Below are 14,302 nucleotides of genomic sequence, written 5' to 3' on the forward strand. Positions count from 1 at the left end.
TACAGAAGCCAGAGCCCCAGGCAAGATATTGGTCACTGGGCGATGTCTGTCTGCTTTATTGGGAATGGTGAGCATTAAATTCTTGGTTTGTGTGTTCTACCAATTAACTGAGAGTAAACACATGTACACATTTAAGAATGTGCACTGTGTGAAGGCTCATTCACTGGCAAAGTTCCTAATAATTTGTAGAGGGCCATTGGAATCACAGGTCCAGGAGGGCTGGGGATGCGAGGCCTAAAATATGTGTATGGTAGCCAAAAGAGCAGTCGTGGTATCTTCTTTAACAGCCTGTATTCCTTGTAACTTCCACCATTCTTACTTTCTGCCATTGCGTAAACATTTCCTTATTGTTTATCACCACTGACACATCACTGGAGTAGCACCACGTTTCCTTGCCACGACATTTCCTGTGTTTGGTTTGGCCGCAGGCAGCTGCACTGTTTAATACATATTCCCCACCCCTCTCCCCAGTCTCATTGATATCAAGGTGGTCAGTTTGATTGTTGTTCAACCTTGACAGAACTGCATCCTCAAATTTCATGCCAACTTCCTTATTGTCACTATTCTTTATTTCACAACTCATTCCCCCACCCCCACTGTTTTCACACAGAAGTCCATTACAACCAATCTATTTTGCTCTGCAGTCTGCTCTCAGGGGATCATATGGGTTTCTTGGGTTTGGGGGTTTTTTTTAGATATGTCTTGTCATCATTGTAACCCTCCAGTGTTCTTGGAGTCAGAATACAGTATCCTGTCTGACTCATGAAAGACCTCTTTCTCTGGCCTTTCCTTGAACCAATGCTGATCTGAAAAAAGAGGAAAAGCAATGAAAAGGCAGGGGAAAAAAATCCCCGAGACTCCTTTACATTAGAAATGGGACAGAGAGGCATCACCATTAGCATATAGAATGGAGACCACAAATTGCAAAATAAGAACCACACTGATCTCTGGGATACAGAAAACAGGAAAGCATTGCCTGATGGGAAATATGTTTACAGATGCTAATGAAGCTATGCTTTCCCGCTCCCAGATCAGTAAGTATCAGACCAATTCTAGTAATAAATCCTCTACTGGTAGCCAAAATACTGAAGCTGCCTAATTGCATGAACTCCCTCGAAGGAACACTGCCAATAGCCAGGAGTGATCAGTTCCTGTTGTCCAGCCCAAACAAATCAACTTTGAATACTCCTTTGAATCATCAGTTTACACATAAACAAATCTAGTATTCCCCCTTGAACCATTGTTGTTTCCCCACAATGAGTGGGGAACCTACAGCCCATGGGCCCGATGTGACCAATGGCTTGACTGGATCTGGCTTATGAGGCTCCTCACCTACAATGGGGAGCCAACGCTGTCACTCCATGGCCTCCTCACGGACCTGGAGTGCCAGCATCGCTCCCTGCTGTGGAGGGGGGAGGGAATCCTGAACCTTATGGGCTGGATCAGGGCAGGCCAGGGCTGGATCTGATCTGTAGACTGCCTGGCCAGGGGAGGAGGTGGCTCTGCACTACCTCTCCCTCTGTCCCCCAGTTTGGGAAATGGCAGTGTAGAGAACCGCTTGCCTGGAGGCTTTTCCCTGCTGCTCCCATTGGCCGGAATTCCAGTCAATGGAAGCAGTGGGGGGCAGTGTCTGGGAGCAGCAGGGAGTGCAGAACCATGTGTGTACCTGGGGAGTTGAGCAGGCTCCCCATCACCCTCATCCCATTTCTACACCCTACCACCTTCCCAGACCCTGCACCCCAAGCCTGCTCCTGCACACTTTGGGTATGTCTAGACTGCATCCCTCTGTTGGCAGAGGGATGCAGATTAGGAAGGTCAACATTGCAAATGAGGCAGGGATTTAAATACCTTGCGCCTAATCTGCATAAAAATGGCCATCGCGTTTTGCTGACTCAGCACTTTGTCGGCAAAAAGAGGCAGACTAGAGGGGGATCTGTCGAGAAAGAAGGCCTCTTTTGACAGATCCTGTAAACCTAGAGGAGGCATAAGGGATCTGTCAAAAAAGGCGTTCTTTCTTGACAGATCCCCCTCTAGACTGTCGCTTTTTGCTGACAAAGTGCTGAGTTGGCAAAATGTGGTGGCCATTTTTATGCAAATTAGGTGCGGGATTTTTAAATCCCTGCCTCATTTGCAATGTCGACCTGCCTAATCTGCATCCCTCTGCTGACAGAGGGATGCAGTCTAGACATACCCTTCCTTTCACCCAGATCCCTCCATCCCCAGCCCATTCCTGCACTGTACCTCCAAGGCATATCCCCCACCCCCACTCTGCTCCTGCATCCACCCTCCTTCCCTCACCCCACCCCACATCTGCACCTTATCTCTCTCTCAGATCCCACATGTACCCCCAGATCCATCCTGCACCCTACCTCCTGCCCAGACCCTGCACACCCACCCATAGCCCACTCCTGCACCCTCCCACACACTGAACCCCTCATTTTTGGCCACACCCCAGAGCATAAGAGGGGCACAAAATCTACTAGTCCATGCCCCCAGGGAGTTAATCTGGACTGGGGAAAGCCCTGAAGTTCCTCAGTGCTCCCCTCCCACCCTCCTGAGGCTGGAGCATGAGGGGAGTGAAGTGTTTCAATTGGGAGCCACATCACTGAGGGTTTTGTGTGTGTGTGTGTGGTGTTGTTTTTTGCTTCTCACTTTTATACGATCCTCAACTGATTTTTCTGTGGGCCAGTGGCCTCTGATCCAAAAATGGTTCACCACCTCTGTCCTATAAAAAACCTCTACCCACACTGAAAGTGTTCTCATGCCTGGATCTAAATTCTGTATCAGCTTCTGAGTGATCTGGCTGGGGGCCCTGCTCTGCCTGTTTCGCACAGTCTTGATCCACAGCAACCATCACCTCTTGGAAACCCGGATGGATTCAAGCTTTACAGAGTGGTGAGGTCTCTCTCTCTCTCTCTCTCTCTCTCTCTCTCTGGCTGTGTCTAGACTGCATCCCTTTTCCGTAAAAGGGATGCAAATTAGACACATCGCAATTGCAAATGAAGCGGGGATTTAAACCCCCCCGCTTCATTTGCATAAAAATGGCTGCCGTTTTTTTCCTGCTCGGAGCTTTATTTTAAGAGGAATAAGGGATCTTTCAGAAAAGGCTTTATTTTCCGAAATATCCGCGTCTGGACTGGTGCTTTTTTCCGGCAAAGTTCCGAGCCGGAAAAAAGCAGCAGCCATTTTTATGCAAATGAAGCGGGAGGGATTTAAATCCCCGCTTCATTTGCAGTTTCGATGTGTCTAATTTGCATCCCTTTTATGGAAAAGGGATGCAGTCTAGACACAGCCTCTCAGTATAGCCTCTTTTCCCTACTCTGTGTGATATGTTATGATTTGCTAGTCCTGACTTTTATAAACAGATTTTAAGTTAGATTTATTATTGCAACAGTTTTATTTCTTTGGCTTCTTTTGTATGGTTACTGCCTGGAAATAAATGACGTTTGTGGTTAAGCTGTTTAACTTTCTCTCCTCCTCCCCAGAGGGTGTTGTTTTTGGCTTTTCCATTCACTCTGCAACAAAGTTCCTTGGCCTAAGCTAATGATCCATGTAGTGCCCAAAAATCCTGTGGGGTTTGTTCATCAAGTGGCAGAACAGCAGAACAGTTGTGTCATGAAAATGGAGATAAGTGTATGAAGGTGGCAGCTGAAAGTGCTTTTTAAACCCAGCCCACTGAGTCCAAGAGCACGTGAGGGTCACAGCTGGGCTTTGCTGTCCAACCCAGATACTGAGTCCAGGGACATATAAGGAGTCAGCTTGTGAGTGCTGATTAACCTGTCCTCTCTGACATGCTCTGGTCGTACTTGTGTGTTCTGCTAATTGTTGGGTGAGAAGAACCCAGCCCAGGGGAACACAGAGCCTGCAGGACAGCTCCATTGGGAGGGAACTGGCAGAAGGGAGAAGCAGAGGTCCACATAAGAACACAAGTGACACAAGCAGTACATTCCCTCAGAAGACTAACCGTAATAAATGAGCATATATCAAAGTAATGGGCAAATCTGGTAACATGATGTAATTGATCCAGAATCTGTTAGCACTGCTTTGGTCTATGATTAAGTGCAGATCCTTCTCTACAAAATATGTGTTAGGAAAAATTAGATCATGCTAAGATATGCTCATGAATTACTATGTGCTACTGGCCAACTCAGTTTTTTAAAGTTACAGACTAACACGGCTATTACTCTGAGACTTCTAAAATATCCTACCAGCTTCTTTTCAAGTGCCAAAGCCTCATCCACTGACAAAAGTTCATTGGAATTTACTCCGATAATTAACTACTCAGCTGATGGTACTTCACTTAGCGTTGGGGTACATATGCACATAGAAGATTAAATATTTGTTCTTTACTCCTAACTTTAATCAGCTGGTCACTCTTTTCAGTGGCTCACCATACATTTATCCTGTAATATTTCTGCGAATATTATTGCTATTTCATGACTTGCTATTGAGCCATAATGCAATATTTGGTAACCTTCCCTGGTGTCCATGGATTTTTGACCTTGCTTCCATTTTGTCTCTTATTTACAGGCAATGGGCAGTTTACTACTTTTCAGCATCTTTTTTCTTCTTGATTACCCAATTATTGTCCCCACATTCACAGAAGCCAAATGTAGGTCTTGAAGTTACTTCTTTAACTCCTTGTACCCAGAATGCGGTTGCCTTTTTCCACAGCCATAAGCAAAGCTGTTGTGCTTTTCTTACAGAGACACCCTAGTATGTGGTCCTTGAAGCCAAGAATGACACAATTTTTTCAAACTGTCTGGCCAACTAAGACCATCTTGAATTGAAATCAGTCACTTCTCATAGGACAGTGAATTGTCTGTCTACCATTGCTAATGAGGTTCAGCTGCACAAATAAATCCGAGAAGGTGCCAGACACTTCCTCCACTGCCTTCCACACTTCCATTTTTCAACTGGGAACTTCTGTCAAGAGAAGGTAAGTGGTAGAAGTTAGTTGTGAGTGACTAAAGCTATGTCTAAACTCCAGCACTATATTGGGATTCCTCCAATATCCTGAAATAGCTATTCTGCGTCTTTGGAGTGCGCCCATTATTTCAAAATATAACTGGCTCACTATTCTGACCTCCTTGTAAATCTCATTCCACAAGGGAATAATTTCTGGACACTCTGGATGCAGGTGAAAACAAGTCAGAGGGTTTATTAAACACTCAATGCTGGGGGAGTGACACCCAGGGGTTAACCTGGTGAACACTAGTTAATCAAAACATTACAATAGGCAGCAGATGGGCAGAGTAGAAGCAATTTAATAGGGTCTGGCGGCAAGACATAATGAGCACATAAGCCAATAAACTACAAAGGTTACACAGCATCTCTGCCCATTGCCAATTAAACATCAATAATACATGTAGTTAGTTATTCTTAACAAGTTAAATAAGCCAACATAAACAAAACAGACATGTTATTGGTAACTTTGTCTGCTGAAATTATGATGCATCTACTGTGGGGTGATACTGCCTTGCGTTGGCGTAGTCCTTGGGTTCCAGGCTTATTATCTACGGGTAAAGGAAGACAGTGAGAACAGTTTCCACAAAGGTTGTTTTGGTACCAGCCTGAGTCTTATCAGAGTGAGGCCCTCTTGGAATGTGGTTGCCAGGGTGACCAGGGTCATGTTAATTGCTTCTGCTGTGCATTCCCAGGCCTACCCCGAATTTAGGAAAGCTTAGGGGTTCTTAGCAAAATACCATGCCTCAGTTTACCCCTACAAGGAGTAAGGGACGTTTTGGAATAGCAGGTTATTTCAAGATAAGTGCTGTGTAGACAGTGCCAAATTTCAAAATAAGCTATTTTGAAATAACATTGAAATAAGATATGCAATTTGCATGGCTCAAATTGCATATCTTTTATTTCGACTTACAGTGCACTCTAATATCTCTTGTTAGCTAATATCTCTCTAATATCTCATGAGGCATTCTCTAGGGCAGCGGGTTGGCAACCAAATATGGCCTGAGCTCATCCCCCCTCGCTCCCCCTCCCGCAATGGGAGCTCGTGCTGGAGATCCAGCATTGCACCGCCTGCGAGATTGGAGCCAGCACTGGATTCCTGCAGGTGCAGGGAAAGCCCCAATGCTCTGTGCTGGATCTGGCTTGTGGGGAAGCACGCATGCATGCTGCTCCGCCCTCCTCGCCCCCAGCAACGCAAGTGCTTCCTTATTCACACTACCTTCTCCCATGCTCCAGGGAGATGGGACATGGGAGCTGAGCAGCCTCCCCGCTGCCTGATCATCTGAGAAACCGCAGCTGGCTGTCAGATGTGGTAGTGATGCACGTTGAGTGCACAGAGACTGGGTGGGGAAGGTGGCTAAGATGGTGATGGAGGATCCAAGCTTTGGGGACTAGGAGCAGCACGTGTGTTTCTTCCAGCGCTGCCTGCCGATCCTGCCCGAGAGGTTTTCATTCCTGGAGACCAGCAGCTACTGGCCAAGCTGGGGAGGCGATGGGAGTGGGATGCTGCTCCTGCAAAAAGCAAGCAAGTGCCGCCCAGACCCTGCACATCCCTCTCCCCTAGGCCAAAACACTGCACCTCCAGCCTGCTCCTGTGTAGGGAGGAAGGGAAAACAGAGGGGGAGTGAGTGTCACCAAGTCATAAAGCTTCACAAAATTAGTCAGATAGAAAGGGGAGTGAAGTGTTTCAATTGGGAGCCACATCACTGAGGGTTTTGTGTGTGTGTGTGTGTGTGTGTGTGTGTGTGTGTGTGTGTGTGTGTGTGTGTTGTTTTTTGCTTCTCACTTTTATATGATCCTCAACTGATTTTTCTGTGGGCCAGTGGCCCCTGATCCAAAAATGGTTCACCACCTCTGTCCTATAAAAAACCTCTACCCACACTGAAAGTGTTCTCATGCCTGGATCTAAATTCTGTATCAGCTTCTGAGTGATCTGGCTGGGGGCCCTGCTCTGCCTGTCTCGCACAGTCTTGATCCACAGCAACCATCACCTCCTGGAAACCCGGATGGATTCAAGCTTTACAGAGTGGTGAGGTCTCTCTCTCTCTCTCTCTCTCTCTCTGGCTGTGTCTAGACTGCATCCCTTTTCCGTAAAAGGGATGCAAATTAGACACATCGCAATTGCAAATGAAGCGGGGATTTAAATCCCCCCTGCTTCATTTGCATAAAAATGGCTGCCGCTTTTTTCCTGCTCGGAGCTTTATTTTAAGAGGAATAAGGGATCTTTCAGAAAAGGCTTTATTTTCCGAAATATCCGCGTCTGGACTGGCGCTTTTTTCCGGCAAAGCTCCGAGCCGGAAAAAAGCAGCAGCCATTTTTATGCAAATGAAGCGGGAGGGATTTAAATCCCCGCTTCATTTGCAGTTTCGATGTGTCTAATTTGCATCCCTTTTACGGAAAAGGGATGCAGTCTAGACACAGCCTGCTCCTGCCACCTCCCCTTGGCCAGACACCCACCCACATTCTGCTCCTGCCACTTCACCAGACGCCTACCCCAGCTTGCTCCTGCATCCTACCTCTCACCCCAATCCCTATCCTACTCTCTGGCAGCTCTGTCTTGTTCACAAGACCCCTTATTTTCGTCCCCACCCCAGAGCCTGAGAGGGGCCAAAAAATCCACCAACCCTGGAACCCCAAAAGAGTTAATCTGGACTGAGGCCTTGAACCTCAGTCCTCCCTGCCCTTTCCCCTCTCCCATGGGGCTGGAGTACTAGGGGAGTAAGGCGTCTCAGTTCAGGGCCACATTAGTGAGGGCTGGGGGTTTTTGTCGAGGTTGTTTTTTTGCTTCTCACTCGTGTGGTCCCCGACTGACTTTTCTGTGGGGCAGCGGCCCCGATGAAAAAGAAAGGTTCCCCACCCCTGCGATAAATAAAGACAATGTTAAAACCTTTTGTGTTGTCCATAATATGTTACTTTATTTAAAAACGAAGCCTGGCCAATAAACACCCAGTTGGGGCCCAGCCCCCATCTGGCTACAGGATCATTACAATCCTGCACCCCACACACACTGCAACCCTGAGCCCCTCACCCCTCCACCTCCCTGCTATAACACTCCTGCACCACCTCCACAACTCACCCTTGTGTACATCATACACCCAGCCCCCCTACCCTGAGCCTCTCATACACTCCAACCCAAACTCCTTAACCCCCACATTCCTAGCCCCCAACCTAAGGACTCATCTAGACTATGCTAAAGTGTCAAAAGAGGATATGAAGATTCCACGGGAATTTGCATATATTCTTCCGATCTCACTTTCAAAAGCTCTGCTTTTGAAGGTATAAGTAGTTTGGATGTGGCTTTTTCTGTGCCCCCCCCCCTCTTTTTCGAAAAGAAGCTCTTCCTCAAAAAATGAGGTTTATGCGGCTTTTCAAAAAAGAGTGGGGGTCACCAAAAAACCTGTGTCCAAACCACTTTCCTGCGGAATTTGCATATCCTCATTCGACACTTTAGCGTAGTCTAGATGAGCCCTAAGATTGACAGAAGAAAGGCTGAATGCGTGCATGAAACTGAATTTGACCAGTTATGATGTAAACTTCAAAGAAATGTGTGAAGAGATACAGCAGCAGAAGTCCCATTAAATAGTCTTTGAGTAGGTTTCATTAATACTGTTATTAATCATTATGTCAATCATCAATAATAAGTTGTATATTTTCAGTCATAGAAATGGGCATTCTTATACAGCTCTGTTGACCACTTGTTCTGAATTTTGATGTAGTTTGGCTCTTTCGTTTGAAAAGGTTGCCGACCCCTGCTCTAATCCGTCATCCCACACCTGCAGTACAAGCAATAAAGAAACAGAGAGCATATATTTTCATTTAGGGAAGACAGCAGAAACAGAAAAGGAGTCCATCGTGGGACCGAAAGGTGTGTATGGGAGGAATCAGAAATGTGAGGACAGACTTTTCCCTTGCAACAATCTGAAGGCTGTGTGTGAGCCTGCCCATGAGTTCTCCCACGTGTCCTAGGGCCTTCAGGAGTGGAGTCTATGGAACTGGGTGAGGAGGGAAATTTGTTCTGAAAAGTGTCGAAGGGGAACCTTATCAGGCACACCACCATGCACTTCCTCACAGCCATCGGGCATACAAAGACATTCTCTTTTGCTTCACTTGCAGTTCTGTTCACAATGTCCTCTCCTCCCACTCCACTGTCCTCTCCTTTGTCCAGCCCCACTAAAATGCTAGGCTCGAAGGGGATGCTGGAAGGATGAGACCATGACTCAAAACTAAAGAGAAATCCTGGTTTTTATTATTACAAACACTGGCACTCCTTTAACTTTTGGGAGAGTTCACCTGAATATGATTTACAGTCAATTATAGTCAATTACAACTAATTACAATTACATATGTGGACGCCAAATAATCATTAAAATAAAAAACAAACATATCACCAGGCAATAACAAATAATTCCCTGCGGTTTTTCTAAGTCACAGTAATTGGCAAAGTGGACCCAGGGGTTGACAATGGTAACATTAGTGCTGGTCTCATTCATGGAGGTAACTATTTACACTTGCTATCTAAATGTGGGATAAGAAAGACTATTAGTGGTCAAGCAAAATGCAGGACTATGTAGCACTTTAAAGACTAACAAGATGGTTTATTAGATGATGAGCTTTCATGGGCCAGACCCACTTCTATTAGTGGTCAGTTATGTGTGAATGGGTGACTAACAACTCTTGTCACCTCTAAACCAAATTTCCAAGGAATAACAATCAAGGAACATCAAAGGGGACCAAAGCAGGTCAATTACAGAGTTGATGGCAAACAGTGTGGGAGGGGATTATACCGTTTCCGAAGACAGCAGGAACACAAGGACCAGCCACATGCTCTCTAAGGGTATGTCTACACTACAGCGCTAATTCGAACTAACTTAGTTTGAATTAGTTAATTCGAACTAAGCTAATTCGAACTAATGGATCCAGACTAAAAAACTAGTTCGAATTAGCGTTTTGCTAATTCGAACTAGCATGTCCACATTAAGTGGACCCTGAACCGGGGTTAAGGATGGCCGGAAGCAGTGCCGGCAGGGCATCAGATGAGGACTTAGAGCGTGGAGCTGCTGCCTCAGGCTAGCCGAGGGCTGTGCTTAAAGGGACCCGACCTCCTCCCCGGACAGACAGTTCTCAGGGGTGCCCCGCTTGCAAAGCAGTCCTGGCTTGGATTGCCCAGAGTACCCACACTGGGCACATCACAGCACTCGGCCACCAGACCGGCTGCACTTGCCGCAGGCTGCCATCTGGGGAGAGGGTGCAACTGGGGGGCTGCAGGAGAGCTTCCACCCCCAGAAGCCTGCAGAGCCAGCCCAGTCCTCCCCATCGGCGGCTCGTACCCCATTCCTCCCTCACCTCCTTCCACTTACACCTCCCTAACCCCCCTTCCTGATGTACAAAATACAGAAAACGTGTGGTCAAAAATAGAATCTCTCTTTATTGAACAAAACTCGGGGAGACTGGGAAAAGGAGGTGGGAGAGGGGAAGAGAGAGCGTGGGAGAGGGGAGGGCAACTAAAATGATCAGAGGTTTGGAAGAGGTCCCATATGAAGAAAGGCTAAAGAGACTGGGACTTTTCAGTTTAGAAAAGAGGAGACTGAGGAGGGATAGGATAGAGGTCTATAAAAGCATGAGTGGGGTGGAGAGGGTGCATCAAGAAAATTACTTCATTAGTTCCCATAATTGAAGGACTAGAGGACACCAAAGGAAAGGAATGGGTAGCAGGCTTCAAACTAGTAACAGAAAGTTGTTCTTCACAAAGCAAAGAGTCAACCTGTGGAACTCCTTGCTGCAGGAGGCTGTGAAGGCTAGAACTAGAACAGAGTTTAAAGAGAAGTGAGATAAAGTGATGGAGGTTGGGTCCATGGAGTGGTATTAGCCAGGGGTAGGAGTGGTGTCCCTGCCCAAAGTTTGTGGAAGGCTGGAGAGGGATGGCACGAGACAAATGGCTTGGTCACTGTCTTCAGTCCATCCCATCCAGGGTCCCTAGGGTTGGCCGCTGTCGGCAGACAAGCTACTGGGCTAGATGGACCTTTGGTCTGACCCAGTACGGCCATTGTAAGCTCAGGGCTCAGGGTCGGGGGTCTCAGTGGCCCACCTTGATTTTCATGCACACCTGCTCCTGGGTGGCCAGGCTGGCAGCTCTCCTGCCCTAGATGGCCACTTTCCTGTGCCTAGTGCGGAGGTAGTGGACGAGGTCCACGATGTCCGCACTAGACCAGGCGGGTGCCCGCCTCTTGCGGTCCCGGGCAAGTTCCCGGGAGCAGCCAGCCTGGTCCCGGGAAGAGGGGGAGGGCTGGGGGGCATCGGGTGGCTGGCTCGAGCCGTGCCAGGTGCAGGGTCTGCTAGCTGGGTGCTGGCAGGCTTGCACCTGGCACGGGCACCGTAGCCAGCCCGTGCCCCTTTAAGGGGTCCGGGGCCGGGAGGGGGGCAGACGAGTTTCCCTGGTGGTGTCCAGAGTGGCCACCAGGGAAAGCTGGGGAGGGCTAGCCTCCCACTAGTTCGAATTAAGGGGCTACACACCCCTTAATTCGAACTAGTAAGTTCGAACTAGGCTTAGTCCTCGTACAATGAGGTTTACCTGGTTCGAACTAAGCACTCTGCTAGTTCGAATTAAGTTCGAACTAGCGGAGCGCAAGTGTAGCACCTATCAAAGTTAATTCGAACTAACGTCCGTTAGTTCAAATTAACTTTGTAGTGTAGACATACCCTGACTGCCTCCACTCAGGTCGACCAAACTCGAATATGCTCAGCAAACTCTTGGGAGCAGGGGAGAACAAGGCGTCTGGGTGATTAGGCCAGGCATTCACAGGTTGCAATTCCCGGTGAGAGAGGGGTTGCCTGCTGTTTTATCACCTGCTTACAGATCCAGCTCATTGGCTGGTTTTTGCTGCAGTGGGAGGAGTGAGCAGGGGAGAATAATTATTCTGTTTAAGCAAAATACAGGACTATGTAGCACTTTATTTTAATAGTCCTGTATTTTGCTTCAACTACACCAGACTAACATGGCTACATTTCTATCACTATTCTGTTTAAGTTTTTATGCCCTTATATGGAAGATGTTCCACCCTGCTGACAGAGCCCCCTATCCCTGCTCCTGCTTATGAGATCTTCTGTGGTTAGCTCGCGATGGGCAGCCATTTTGTATGGTTCTGCCTTGGACATCCTTCAGTAGCATATTCCTCCATTCCTTTTGCTCCTTAAACATGTCTTCCCTTGTCCGTTTCTGCCCATGGATTTGTGCGAACTGGACAGCTGCTAGATCCAGGGGAGTATTCAGCAAGCTCCCAGCTGTTCCCACTGTAATGAAAAGTTACTTAATCCCCAGGATCATTGCCCTACTGTGAGATGTCCTAGGAGAAGAGGATTGTCTCCAAGGTCATAAAAAGTTCTTGGCTCTCTCCGCTTGCCAGCTAAAAGTAGGACTCCAAGAGAGCCAAGAACTTTTTATCACCTTGGAGACAATCCAAGGTCATATGATCTTCTCCTCCTGCTCTTCCTCTATGCTGTCTTCCACGCTGCTGCCTGATGACTGTCTTCAGAGGATTCCACTGTTTGGCTTGAAAAACTGGTCAGGTCGTCCCCCTAAGATTACATACAGCTGGTCGTAGATGCAGCATGTTTGTTGTGATGCACCAGATAGTTCATTTGTCTCCTTAGTCTTGTGGTAGGACTACTTCTGCTCCTTTATTTTAATACGGTATTGCTGGGCATCCCTGACATATCCTTTCTCTACCATGCACTTTGCGATCTTCACATAGATATCAGCATTTCTTTTACTGGTTCGGCGCGCCAGAAGAATGGGTTCTTCTCGCCATACATCAATGAAGTCCAAGATCTCCTTCACACTCCACGCTGGTGCTCTCCCGTTCCTCTGGGAACTGAAGCTCATGGAGCTTATGGGACTTGAAGTCATGGAAGTCGAGGCCATGGGTGCTGCTGAGGTGTGCTGCCTGCTCTGAGGTTTGCTCATAATGCTGGCCACACAGGAAATGAAATTTAAACTTGTCTAGGGCTTTTTCTGTTCACCTGGAGAACAGTAGAGTCAATAATTCTGGCCAAAGAGTTCACAGTGGGGCACTGTGGGATGCCTCCCAGAGACCAAGATTGTCAACTTTCACAACACAGTGTCTACAGTACCGCAAATTTGACCATGCAAAGTCAAATTTTCTGTTACTCCTCGTGAAAAGCAGGAGTACCGAAACTGTCTTCAACCTTCCTTAAACATGGCAGAATGTTCTTGGTAGTGTGGACTCATTGTTTAGAAAATTGACCTCATGCGGACAAATTTAATCTAAGCTCCTAGTGTAGACCAGGCCTAAAATTAGGCCTAACTTGTAAACAAAATAACCAAGGGAAGGGCATTCCTCCCATCACTTCCTTTTGGAGTCCTTAAAATAAAATACTTTGGGGGGAGGGTAGGAGGGAAATGTCAACAAACAGTCTAACGATATTGGCTGGCTGAAAGACAGGCAGATGAGAAGACACTAGCTACTCTAAACTATTTTGTTACAGCAGCACAGCTCCAGTCTTGAAGCTTTGCCACTGTAATGGGGACATTTTTAATTCAGAGACCTCCTTTCAGTGTATTAGTATGACTTCTTGATTTGCAAGAATCAGATCTAAACTGAACTCTGCAGTTTAATTTTAGGGAAGAGGGAAAGAAAAGTATGTTATCAAATTTAAAATATACAAGTGTACACTTCTCAATCAAATAAACTTAAAAATTCAGATAAATCTGTAGCTTTGTTGAGAATCATACGTGTTGTTGAACAAGTTATGAAGAGAAGCAACAGAGGAATCCTATAGGGCAGGGGTAGGCAACCTATGGCACATGAGCCACACATGGGTCATGACGGAACCAAATATGTAGCTGCAGTGAGAGTGGGCTGTGTGGTAGCTGCTATGCTGGGGCTGCAGTGCTGCTACTCCTGGGGCCAGGGCCATGGTATGGCTGTCTCTACTGGAACAGCCACTCTGCAGCCCCAGCTCCAGCCATGGCATAAAAGGCAGCCACACACCATGCATCTCCAAGAACAGCCGGGCAGCCACCTTGCAGCTCTGGCCTTACCTGCAGCCCTTTCCCAGGGCCACATCATGGCTGCCCAGCTGCTTCCTTGGTGGGTGGCATGGCAAGTAGCTGCTGAAGCTGAAGCTGGGCTGTGATGCAGCTACTCCCGGGTCTGGGGTGTACTGCAGTCCCGGTCCCCCATCCCAATACACTCACCCCTCCCCCTGAGCCAGGCATCCCCAGAGCCGGGAGCACCCTGTCCCAATCAAATCCTCTCTCCCTCTTCGCCTCCCGCAGAGCCAGGCACTGGAGAAATGGGATGGCCAGATAAGGAAATCT

The 14,302-nt window shown here is 47.4% G+C and overlaps 1 long non-coding RNA gene across 1 annotated transcript; it reads left to right on the forward strand.

The window, feature by feature from the left end:
* Window positions 1–4,295: 4,295 nt before the first annotated feature.
* On the forward strand, window positions 4,296–13,605 carry LOC106731449 (uncharacterized). Its single transcript, XR_001367727.3, has 5 exons — window positions 4,296–4,612; window positions 4,707–4,939; window positions 6,385–6,490; window positions 8,704–8,830; window positions 12,714–13,605. It is a non-coding gene; the product is annotated as an uncharacterized LOC106731449 (long non-coding RNA).
* Window positions 13,606–14,302: the final 697 nt, after the last annotated feature.

This window comes from Pelodiscus sinensis, chromosome 6 (assembly GCF_049634645.1).
Source record: "Pelodiscus sinensis isolate JC-2024 chromosome 6, ASM4963464v1, whole genome shotgun sequence".
Classification (NCBI taxonomy): Eukaryota; Metazoa; Chordata; order Testudines; family Trionychidae; genus Pelodiscus; species Pelodiscus sinensis.